The sequence below is a fragment of the Dermacentor albipictus genome, chromosome 1, assembly GCF_038994185.2.
Source record: "Dermacentor albipictus isolate Rhodes 1998 colony chromosome 1, USDA_Dalb.pri_finalv2, whole genome shotgun sequence".
Lineage (NCBI taxonomy): Eukaryota > Metazoa > Arthropoda > Arachnida > Ixodida > Ixodidae > Dermacentor > Dermacentor albipictus.
In genome coordinates, this window is record NC_091821.1 from 148,386,973 (window position 1) to 148,399,062 (window position 12,090).

Consider the following 12,090-nt stretch of genomic DNA (forward strand, 5'->3'; position numbering starts at 1 on the left):
ACAGAAATACGCGCGGCTGGTCATCGAGACGGGACTGTGCGTATATGGAAAATGAAATCAGTTTTCTAGAATTCGCTCGCGAAGCGGGAATGCGGTAAGCGCTTCATTCAGGCTCAAGCAAGTGCATTATTTTTTTCCGGTTAGTGACTCATCACGAATAACATTTCACCGTGCGTTAGCTCGTTCGTTCACGAAGTGACGTACTTGTCGCGAACCCAGTTGCACTAAGGTGCATGCAATGAGGACGGTTGCGCTCACTCCGAAATAACATTTGCGAGATATGGCTGTAGTGAAGTGATGACCATGCAAAGAATTGCCGGGCTATGACGCGGCCGAAATTACGGTAAGTGAAATGATGCAGTCGTTCGATTGAGGCACCATTTGTTGTCTCATTACGTGTGTCTCAAAGACATAGTGGCCGAACGAGCTAACAGTTGAACGAACGAGTAAGCGAACGACTAAACAAACGAGCGAACGACGACTAAGCCAGCCAATGAACGAGCGGGCGACCGCACGTTTTCTTTGCGAGTGCTCCACCGCCGCATCTTAACCTACACACACTTTAAAGCTGACACGAATTAACACGTACGTCTCAAAGACTTATGATGCTGTCGTTCGGCGACAAACGCGGTTTCGTGAGAGCATGCACACTTTCCCTTTGTATCGCAAATCCACCGGGCGACCGCCAACTAACGACGAACACGAAGAGGCAAACAAACCTATTCGCTCTAAAGAAGGCTAGTTGGTAATTACCAAATGCAGAGAGTTGCTTTCCTGGGGTGAGTTTTCGCACTCGAGCCTCAAATTTTGTCAAAAGGAATGCGCTGAATCCTAGAGGTTTCGTAATCACGTTTTCTCGCGCAGCCTCGCGTGCCCGCGAAGTCAAGGCTGTTGGCGTACAAGTCAAGGCTGTTGGCTTTTTTCCTGCAACAATATGATTAAGCACACCAAATACGACCGTACTACTTATATAAACAAAGTACACATCGCGTAGGACTATACTATGAGAGACTCACAACTACCTCGTATAGTCGTGTGGAGAATGTTGGTCTGAAGTTCTCCCTCCCAATTCGACGAATCCATGTCTTTTTTCCTAACCCGTAGCGCTTACCGGACGGTATCGAGAAGAGCTTCTTGTCTTTGCTGACACTATTTTGGCATACGAAGGCACAGTAGGTTATGGTGATAGAACATGCCATGAAGCGACGTCGAGCTTACCGCAAAAGTTCAAGGCGTTCGCAACCCAAAACAACACAGAAGAGCAACGGCGCCAACATGTGCTCCTTGCCCCTCCGCAGACGCGCTTGTCAAGCAAAAATGGCGCTGAAGCGCGACTGTAAACAAACGAAGCCGACGCGAGGGCACACGTGATGCCATTACGCCAATGGCGACGCGACATTGGCCTCGACCAGAGCGCGCGAGGAGGGGGCGGCATTCTTCAAAGCGTGACGCTACTTTACGAAGATTAAGGGGTTTTAGCTTAACCGAAGGAACACCAACGCCGAGGTGCGAGTGCCACTAAGAGACACCTAAGTCAAAGATTAGGGTCACCTACCATTTTTTTTTCCCGTCTTTTGTTTCTTCGCGCTGTTCCCACACAGTACAGTTACTTCAGTTCTCACGGCTCATTCCAACATGGATACGAAGCAATGAGGGGCACGAAATAACATTCAGCGGTACAGTGCAGCGTAATGGTTTAACTGCGCATAAAGACGGCTACTATACCACAACCAGCAGCGCGGACTAATGCCCGTGAAAGTGTTGCGCGATAAGATGCCTCTATGGCAGCACAGCCGGAAATTTTAGCAGCTGTGCCCGTACTATAAACTTATCGTTCTCAGACTTTATGTCTGTGCATTAAACACACCTCGCGAACAGCTGCTGTCTTGTCTTGTTGTTTTCTTCTTCTTAATATGATTCTTTCTTTCTTTCTTTCTTTCTTTCTTTCCTTCTTTCTTTCTTTCTTTCCTTCTTTCTTTCTTTCTTTCTTTCTTTCTTTCTTTCTTTCTTTCTTTTTTCACATGCCCTGTGAAGCCGCTATGGCAAAAATACGTCTTATAGTAATAGCCAGCGTCCTCGTTTAACTGCAAACACATGGCAACCATCGATGTATACGCAACGTATACCGAGTGTTTCAGTGAACACTTTCAAAATCTTTAAAAGGTTATTTGTGGCCGATACCACAATTCTAGTTCGTGAGCTGGTCTAATCGAAGAGGCGGACATTACTTGCACAAAAAATTGAAATGCATAATCGGCTAATTAACAAAAATTCGCTAACTAAATTTTAGCCAATTACCTTATGAGCCGTATTGCAATTGATAAATGCTAGCCGTGGAGTTCGCAAGGTGGATCCCCTTGGAACGAATTCTCAGGACGACACCAATTTCGAGATATTAAGAGAAAGAAGCTTTAGCTCGGGTGCTCCTATCTAAATACATGTAAAAGGAGAATTCGTTTTTCCCAGCAACCACTGCACCAAATTTGACAAGGTTTGTTGCATATAAAACAAAAACTTAAAATCTAGTGACTGTTGACTTCGAATTTTTGATTTAGGTCGTCAATTTTTTATTAAATATGGGCAAAATTTTTCCGAAAGCGAAACTATCAAGTTTACAACTCTCTAACTCAGCAAGCGAAAACTATATCACAATTATGTGAATTGAATATAATAGTACATCTAAAGCAGACAAAATTGATATGTTAAACATGAATATAAAAGAAATTTAATAATATGGAAATACAGATTTTGCAGAACCCTTACAAATAACGTAACAAATTCCTGTAAGATATAAGATGACATATGGTATTTGTCCGCTTTTAATGCTCTAATGGATGCCCTTTACAGAAACGCGACATCTGTTTTTGATGCCGAGCTATGAATTTGTAACTCCGTGCTTCTATTTTTTTCAAACTTCAGAATTTTTGAATATTCTTGTAACAACATTCAGGACCGAAATCTAAATTCTGCTTCTAACAGTCACTGGAATTTCACTTTCTCTCTCAAATGCAACAAATTTCATTAAAATAGGTCCAGGGGTTATCTCAGAAAAACGTTTTTGCGTTTTACATGTACTTGAATAGGCCGCGTCGGAGTTGGGCCCGAGCTAAAGCTTCCTTTTAATTCCCGAACTTTGCGGAGAAATGCATTGGTGTTTCAGATACTTTCTTAACAAAACGTCGTTTCATGCATTGAAGCACAAAAGTAACTGGAACGCCAATGCATTTCTTCGCAAAGCTCGAGAATTAATATCTCGAAACTGATGTCATCCTGAGAATTCATTCCAAGTGAATCCACCTTGCGAACTCCACGGCTAGAATTTGTAAATTGCAATATTGCCTACAAGGCAATTAGTTAAAAACTTAAATAGTTATTTTTGGTAATTAATTGATTGTGAATTTCAATTTTTTTTTCAAGTAATGTCCGCCTTTTCGAGTAGACCAGCTCACGAACTACAATTGTGCTCTGCCACAGGCAACCTTTCAAAAATTTGAAAGGCAACTCAATGAGAAAGACACTGTCTGTAAAACGATCATCATCATCATCAGGAAAGCACATGCAGCGCCGTGGCAGGAAGGCAGACGTAGTCCAGAATTGGATCAATTGGCTAATAGTCATATATTTATTGAAACAACAGCAACAGATGTGGCCGTGGAAATAGAAGGAACGCCGTTGACCCAGATGAGCGCTATCAGGCCCCCTGGGCATGCATAGGCCTGCCTCTGTGCACGCAGCCTGAAGGGCTTTTTTTTTCCTCATCACCGCCTGGCCGGTATACGTCTCCATGACGTGAAGCGCATGGACCACGCCGACCGCTGCTCCGAAGCCATCGCCCCTATATAGAGCCAGCCGCATCGACGTCTTGTTGCCAGCGTTAGTGGTCGCTGTTCCTCGGCCTGCAGACCTCTGGCACCCAGTTTCTGTCGTCTCAAACCGTGAGAGGTAGAACTCTGCGCCTAGCCGTGCGATCAGTCAGCTGGATTGTGTAAGTCAAACCGCGCATAGGACATGCCTGCCTCTATAGCTTTTGTGTTATGCTGAGAATCTTAGCGAACAGCTTTCTTTGGCTCAGTAAAGAAAAAGGAGCGACGCCTGGAACACGGGCGAAGAAAGAGGTCGGGACGAGCGCTGTCTTGGACGAGCACATCTTTGGTTATTTCGCCAGTGTTTCGTGGTCGGTGGTTTGTAGTCGGTGGTCGCACTTTCGCCGCCGATACAAAGGGTGCGTTCGGCGACGAACGCCAAAAGTGAATATATTAGGTTTAAAGGAACCTAGGTTGCGAACGCAGTTCTCGCAAACTTATGAATTATAGATATGGCATTTGCAACGGTAAAATAATTTTTTTTGCATATTTCGTTAAGCAGCCAGGCCTATCGCGGAGGCTTTGAAGATAGGTAATGGGCGACAATGCTGAAGTACACCCGGCCACAAAATGTTACGGACCACGGAATCTGAGAAAAAGGTCACTATCTCAGTAGCCTCGCAACGGATACTGGTGTTAACATTTCTAGCCGCAGCTAGTATATATGCGGACAACATAGTGAGGTACTGTTTTACTGGCTATTTTTACAGGCTGCTCGGAAATTTAGCGTTTTACGATATCACGTGGTACGTAACATTTTGAGGCCGGGTGTAAAACTCTGCTCCATTGCAAACTTGCCTTCTTCGTGACATCGTCTCGTAACAGAGTTATGCGCGTACACGAATGGCCGGGCCTGCCGGCACGTGCTGTCACGCGAGAACTTTGAGGCGTTTGAGTGTTTAGACGCTGTTGTGAGGAGGACAGCCTTGCTCTTCTCCCGCCCCGCACCGCTTCCCCGTGGCAGCTGCAGGACAGAGCTCCAGGACCGTTGCAGATGCAGTGCTTAGCGGTTCTGTTCTCTATGTGCGCAATCACGCAATGAAAATACAAACGCTCCATAAATGTACTCGCTGCAACGAATATACGCTTCAAGCTGATCATCCCTTTCACAAAGTGGAGTGCTTTCTAGAAGCGTTCGGATATTCGCCTACATTGACATTCGTCGGCGATGGTTTATGCACGCTTTTTTACAGCGAAGCTGTTAAGGGCTACTTTCCCCACTATCGTGTCCGCGTGTAGAAAATGATCCCGAAGATAGTGCGATACCGGGCCGACCCACCACCGAGGTGAAGTAGGCGTTAAGCCTTCCCCATACGTGGGCCGATCCCGAAGGTAGTGAAATGCCGGGCCAACCTGCGGCGAAGGTGAAGCAGGCGCTAAGCAGTTCCCATACGTGGGCCGACCCCGAAGATAGTGCAATGCCGGGCCAACCCGCGGCGGATGTGCAGTTCACCATAAGGGGCCCCACATATCTTCACTGGTCCTCCTTTTTCACAGAGTGGAGGAGCACTGAGTTCTTTTGCCTTTTTTTTTTGTTCGTACGTGTTCAATACACTTTATAAATTTTCCTTCATAGATCAAACTGACTTCCCGAGAATGTTTCTCCGAGCGGCACGCTCACATGTGAAATGTTCTCCCTTAATATATTGTCAATAGAGGTTTACGTTTCCATGTGCTTTGTGGTAAGCCAAGGCTGCATGTCGCTGTTTAGCGCTAGAGTCTCATTTCTCATTATATTCACGTGCAGGCGACTGTATATAGTCGCTGGTATACGGCCGGACTGGTACAATATATTGTACCAGTCCGGCCGTGGCTGTCAGAAAGTAAATAGCTAAATTAAATAAATTGACGCACTATTCCACTAGGGAAACAAATGTGCAAATATAATAGCTCTACCTGCTCTTGCTAAATTTAATAAGCAGCTTCAACTACAGAAACAGTGAAAGGCATAGCAAGACGGTTCCATTGCGGAGACTCAAATTATCGCACTCACAGCAAAGCTATAAGCACTGTTTAGTATCCAAACGTTGATTGCACGCCAGGCGCGAGCTTCGTGAGCTTCTGCAACGCCCAGTCACACAACATGTGCCAATTTACCCGGGAGAAAAAAAGAAGATAAAACATTTGCTGTCAAGTAATCCAACCAACTAATCGTCGGCGTGGCAACCTGAGCCGCGGGACGTCAAGGTCAGTCCACTACACTCCGCGAGAGTGAAATCTGAAAAGCGTGAGGGGGTGATGTGCTGTAGGGGTTGAAGGACGGACTCCTGGATGGAAACCCAAAACTTGAGAGGGATTTATTTTACATATTATATACAGGGAGGTGAGCGACAAGTATCAGACGTACTGTCATTACGGGCCGGCAGCAACTCGGACGCTGCGGCCCGCGGCAAGAAGTTCGAGAGAGGTGAAACAGGGAATCAGGGCATGTCCCAGAATCCTCAGGTCTCTCTGGAAGGCTTCTTATAAGCCCTTCGAGCACTGCAAGTCACGTCATGTTTGACCAATGGGAGAGTCCACTCCGATGACGCCACTTGCAGCCAATGGTAGGCGCCCGTGTCGTGGGGCACACCTGTCGGGGCTCTCTGCGGACTTGCCACGCAGACTGGCAATCACTTCTAGGCCGGAGAAGGAGGGGGGCTGCACCTGCTCCATTGTCCGACACCCATCTGCAAATCCCGGCGACTCGGCTCCGCAGCGGTGGCAACAGCCTTCTTCAAAGACGAAGGGGGTCGATTGCGCTCCATTGTCCCAGGCCCCCTTCTAATCCCGGCGACGCACGAACTTGTTGCCTTAAACTTGTTTGCTCGGCCGCTTCTCTGGAATGCGCTTTCCTGCTCCTGCATTCCTCAATTAGCTGTGCTGCCACTCGAAGCGGTTTGGGGAACTCGAAGTAGCCTCAGGAACCAGCTCCATATCTAACAGCTCGTCCTCGCCCCGGTTGTTCTGAATGGCCGGTGAACTCAATTCGCTGGCCAGGAGGAACGCTGAAAGAAGCTGCAGGGTACTGGGGTCGAGCCTCGTTTGACGAACTTCGGGATCCTAGGCCCTGGAGAACAAACGTCAAACAAACCAAACAACACAGCGCTGCACCACGCGTAAGCGCAGGCTCTTCACCCCTGACTCGCCAGGCTATTACTGAGTCCAAATCAACCCTGATCTTTTAGTTCCCCAATTTTGACAACAGTTCCAACCACCCTTCCAAACAGCTATCCATTTCTCCTCGATTGCCGACAAGACCAGAGTACTATTGTTGTTGCAAAACAAAAGGGTCGTTGACGATGCAAACAACAAATGAAAACAGCCGAACATAACTTAAGTGGCCTATCTACACGAACAGCATGTTTCCAATCTATCGCAGTGGCGTACTTATCGCACGTAATGGTGCCACTGAACAATCTGGTCAACCTCGCAAGTACGTAATCACAAGCGCACTAGCCTTGTGGTCACTAAACAAAACGCGTACTTGCGTTGTAGGCAAACTTTTCATTCACGCTTACTCACGTTTCTTTCCTGAAAGTCCTACAGGACACGTGACGTAAACGAACAATTAAACTCGCGGGACTTACACACTCCGCAGAACTCTTAAAATGATGCGTTTTCTACTAACTCTTTCCACGCACGTTCACTAAAGAAGTCAGAATACACGGCTGCCCTCACACACACACTAGCAACCCAGTCATAAAGTCTGCTTCCTTCCGTCCACACAGGACACGCGCTAATGGAACTAAGAACGCTTCTCCATGCAAATCATGCACTCACTGAAAACTACGCGCTTAAGCTTGGAAAATTCAAAAACACTTAAAAAGAAAGAAGGTTAAATAACACACGCGCTTTACCATAGGCCTTTCGACGATAACCTTGACCTTCAGGTTACTCACACACACAAAAAAGCCTATCTACTTATTAATGAGCATCTCGCGAGACTACATGTTTACATAAAACGCATCTTTCAAATCTCGGAGCTTTCTCAAACGAAAACACAAACAAAGCTCAAACCTTACACATTGAAAGAAATCCTAGTCTCAAATCGCGAAAACATTCCGATGCTCAAAATAAAATACAAAACAACACGTTTTCCTACTACGGAAGCTCTCTTGGCCTCTCATTCCAAACGCTTACGTCTGACTCATACTTTGAGTCGTACCCGGGGAGGCCGCAGTTTCAAAGCTACTCTGGCTACGGAGGAACAACAAAAGGGCTGATTAACTATCAGCTCCCCCAAGACGTCACGGTCTCCTGCCAATTTGCGTCCCCGCGCCCCGCTTTCGACACGAACTCGATTGACCGCGTCGCTACTCCCCACCTGGTCTCGTCCTGCCACCTTGCGTTTCTTCGAACTGCACGCTGAGCTATAAGAAGAACTACGGAACGACGAGGAGCTTAACTGCCCCGTGCCCTTTGTCCGCGTCCGCGCAGAACATTCTTCGCGGTCCCCCTTTGACCGGTGGCTCGACCATTTTGGATGCGTCAACATCGTCTTTGACGACCGCACCTTTTTCCTCGCGCCCTGCCCATTTGGGTTTCTCGCCATCTTTGGCGGCGCCTCATTAGTTACCGACTTTCGGTTTTTACTGCGCTTCTTTTTACGGCGCTTTCTCTTCGCACTCACTTTTATGTCGCCTTCTCGTGCCTCGTGCTGGCCGGTACACATTTCGTCGGCCCGGATCGGCCTCTTACCCGCGCAGTCTGAGTGATTTACATTTAAATCAACTCTCACTTTGCCTCGACTGGCGGACAGCCCAACCGACTCTGGCACAATGCAGCAGGCTTTACTCGAGTAAGACAACTCGCACTCTTGCGAACTGCCCTCTGCTACATTGCCCAGCGCACGCTGTGCATCGGCACACAGCCCGTCGGTATCGATCGCTGTCTCTCGCGCACAGTCCGAATGATTAATAACTGAATCATCCCTCTCTAGGCTACCTAGACTGGCGGAGAGCCGCACCGATCCCTGAACAATGCAGTTGTTCTCTCGTGGACTACGGAGCTCGCCATCCCGAGAACGACTCTCAACTGCATCGCTCAGTTCGCACTTCACTTCTGCACGCAGATCTGACCTGACATGGGTGCCCGCGTCTGTCGCGTCAACAGTACCCTTTTCTCCGCTAGCAACCTCGCTAACATTACCAGCGACGCACACGCTCGGTAACTGTGCCAATTTGTTCGCAGCTGGCCTAGCTGTCTCTACAGTCATCTGTTGGCACAGCACCTCGTCGCTCTCCTTGCGGCCTTTAACGGCCTCTGTTGCCACTAAGGCATCGTTAGCGGCTAGCCTTTCCCCTTCACTTATGAATCGGCAGCCAATCTCACAGGCACTACTATTCTCGTCGGCTTTTGGCGAAACTCTGCTAGACACTTCCTCATTCTTTCGCTCTCTACTACCTGCCGAATTCTCAGACAGCCGTTGTCTCTGTGCCAATAACTGATCACAATACTGTATCTCTTTGATCAGTGCTGCCTTCTCTCTCTCATACTTTTGCTCTCGCTCACGTTCGCGTTCATTCTCACGTCCGTGACGCTCACACCTAAGAGTAAGTTCTTGAAGCTCATGCTTCCGTTCATTCTCGCGTTCTTCACGCTGACGCTCACTCCTAAGCTCACGACGCTCTCGCAAACGTACACGACGCACACGCTCCCGTGGCTCCTGTATCACTTCCCAAGCAAGCTCAATGCTTTTATCATCATTGCCACTATCGTTAATCGCCTTTATGATAGCTGGCGTTTCCATCCGTTCGTCCGCCTCAACTCCCAAATCGTCGCACACCAACAACAAGTCTAACCTCGTCAACCTTCTAAGATCCATGGCAGCTGCCCCGACAGGTGGTTAAAACTGTTTTCCTTAATTAATTTGTGCAAACACACAATGCAACAAACTCCCGATTCCCAGAACTATCAAAATTGAACACACAACCTTTGAGTCTGGCGAATCATAAGGAAAAAAACCACGCGCTCACTTACGGTTGCAGCACCCTGCCATCCGGTTCGTTCGTCCGCTGTCCCCGGTTCCTTCCGGACTCCCTGGGTCGAAGGCTCGCTCCTTCTTCGATACTCCCAGTCTCTTCGGACCTCTTTCGACGAAGGCTCTCTCTTCTTCGCTCTTCCCGGTTCCTTACGATCTCTCTGGACGAAGGTTGATCTGTAGCGCTGCCACCAGCTGATGCATTCGGAGGCGATCCCACCGCTGCCACCAGATGTAGGGGTTGAAGGACGGACTCCTGGATGGAAACCCAAAACTTGAGAGGGATTTATTTTACATATTATATACAGGGAGGTGAGCGACAAGTATCAGACGTACTGTCATTACGGGCCGGCAGCAACTCGGACGCTGCGGCCCGCGGCAAGAAGTTCGAGAGAGGTGAAACAGGGAATCAGGGCATGTCCCAGAATCCTCAGGTCTCTCTGGAAGGCTTCTTATAAGCCCTTCGAGCACTGCAAGTCACGTCATGTTTGACCAATGGGAGAGTCCACTCCGATGACGCCACTTGCAGCCAATGGTAGGCGCCCGTGTCGTGGGGCACACCTGTCGGGGCTCTCTGCGGACTTGCCACGCAGACTGGCAATCACTTCTAGGCCGGAGAAGGAGGGGGGCTGCACCTGCTCCATTGTCCGACACCCATCTGCAAATCCCGGCGACTCGGCTCCGCAGCGGTGGCAACAGCCTTCTTCAAAGACGAAGGGGGTCGATTGCGCTCCATTGTCCCAGGCCCCCTTCTAATCCCGGCGACGCACGAACTTGTTGCCTTAAACTTGTTTGCTCGGCCGCTTCTCTGGAATGCGCTTTCCTGCTCCTGCATTCCTCAATTAGCTGTGCTGCCACTCGAAGCGGTTTGGGGAACTCGAAGTAGCCTCAGGAACCAGCTCCATATCTAACAGTGCCACCTGCGGTCAATTATAAGGGCAGCGAACATGGCCTTTTTCTTGGGCGCACAGGCTGCCTCTGTATTCACATAATGATGAGGCCGCTTCGAAAACCGAAATCAAGGTCCCCCGCCGTCACACATAGTAGCGGTAAAATTTTGTCTACCGTTTTTTACACAGTGCTAGACGGAGAAATTTGGTCTGTTCGCAATTCGGCGACGGCAAGGGCGACCGGTGAATATCTGCGGTGTGTTGCGCAAGTGTGGTCACGTACGGCGACCAGCGTCACCTCGAAGCTTCTAAAGGTTAAGCCTATTTGCGGGCACACATATAGTGACTCCTGCCGGTATCAATTCAACGCTAACGGCAGTTCTGTTTGAGGCGTAAAGTGGCGCTGATAGTGGAAGAGATGCTGAGGGTGTATATTATCTTCACCGGCAAAGTGCGATCGAACAAATACATAAGCGTGCGCTTTCATTAGACATTATACGACGACCCGGTCCGCGCGAAATGGATCGCCGCAGCTGTGCTGCCGGCGGGCATCCCTTCCGAGGTTATTGACAATTAATCTAGTCGGCGTTGCTTATCACACGCTGGCATTGCGGGCGTCCGCGCGCTTTGGCGCGTATTTCAGGCACTTGTATACAGGTATATTCCCACATCCCAAAATCATCCCCCACAGAGCACATATTCAAAAATCAGGTTAAGAAATACTTTATGCAGCAACTCTCTTCATCCTAACCACTGCCTTTGTGATTGTAATCATAATTGACTTAGCTATTGTACTACACGTTTATTACTCATATTTTTATTGTATTTTACATTTGCATTGCTTGTTCACTACAGAAGTCTTCTTCGCAATTTTTTGCCTTACAGTTGTGAGTTCTTTTTTCGCGCTGTTTCTTATTTAGTCTGTAATGCCAACGTAACCAATGTTTGATCTGTATTGTATTTTTTATTTTTTCATGTATGGGAGTCCCCCTGACAGTTTGTAACTTTGGGACTCCCTTTGTAGTGCTCATTTTGCATACAATTCTTGTAAATCTGACATCATTGATGAATAAACTTGAACTTGAAACTTGAACTATTCAGCTGCTGATCTGCTGCGTGCCTGCTGTATAGGCGAACCCGATACGCAGCACGACGGGCAATGTCATCGCAATTCGTTCGGCTTTGCAGCACGCCTAATTTCCCGGTACAAAACTCCCTGCAGGATTCAACAAAAGCCTGCCGTGCCCCGAAACAATGGCTCCGCCTTACGAGACATTTCGTCGTGCACAGAGAACACTCAAAGCGGCCCTAAAACACAAACATGCGTATACGTCGTTTGGGCTTTCCCGTATTTTGCTTTTCTCTTCCTTCCTTT

The 12,090-nt window shown here is 48.1% G+C and overlaps 1 protein-coding gene across 10 annotated transcripts in view; it reads right to left on the bottom strand.

The window, feature by feature from the left end:
• Positions 1 to 12,090, bottom strand: part of LPCAT (lysophosphatidylcholine acyltransferase) — a 164,927-nt gene that overhangs the window by 81,177 nt on the left and 71,660 nt on the right. The window contains exon 1 of one of the 10 annotated variants that reach the window (XM_065433378.1): positions 1,556 to 1,745. The exons of 8 other annotated variants lie outside the window; for them this stretch is intronic. The gene's annotated coding sequence lies outside the window, so the exon portion shown is untranslated. Of the gene's footprint in view, positions 1 to 1,218; positions 1,307 to 1,555; positions 1,746 to 12,090 lie in introns of those variants that run through there. One more of the 10 variants, XM_065433379.1, reaches the window with a different exon arrangement.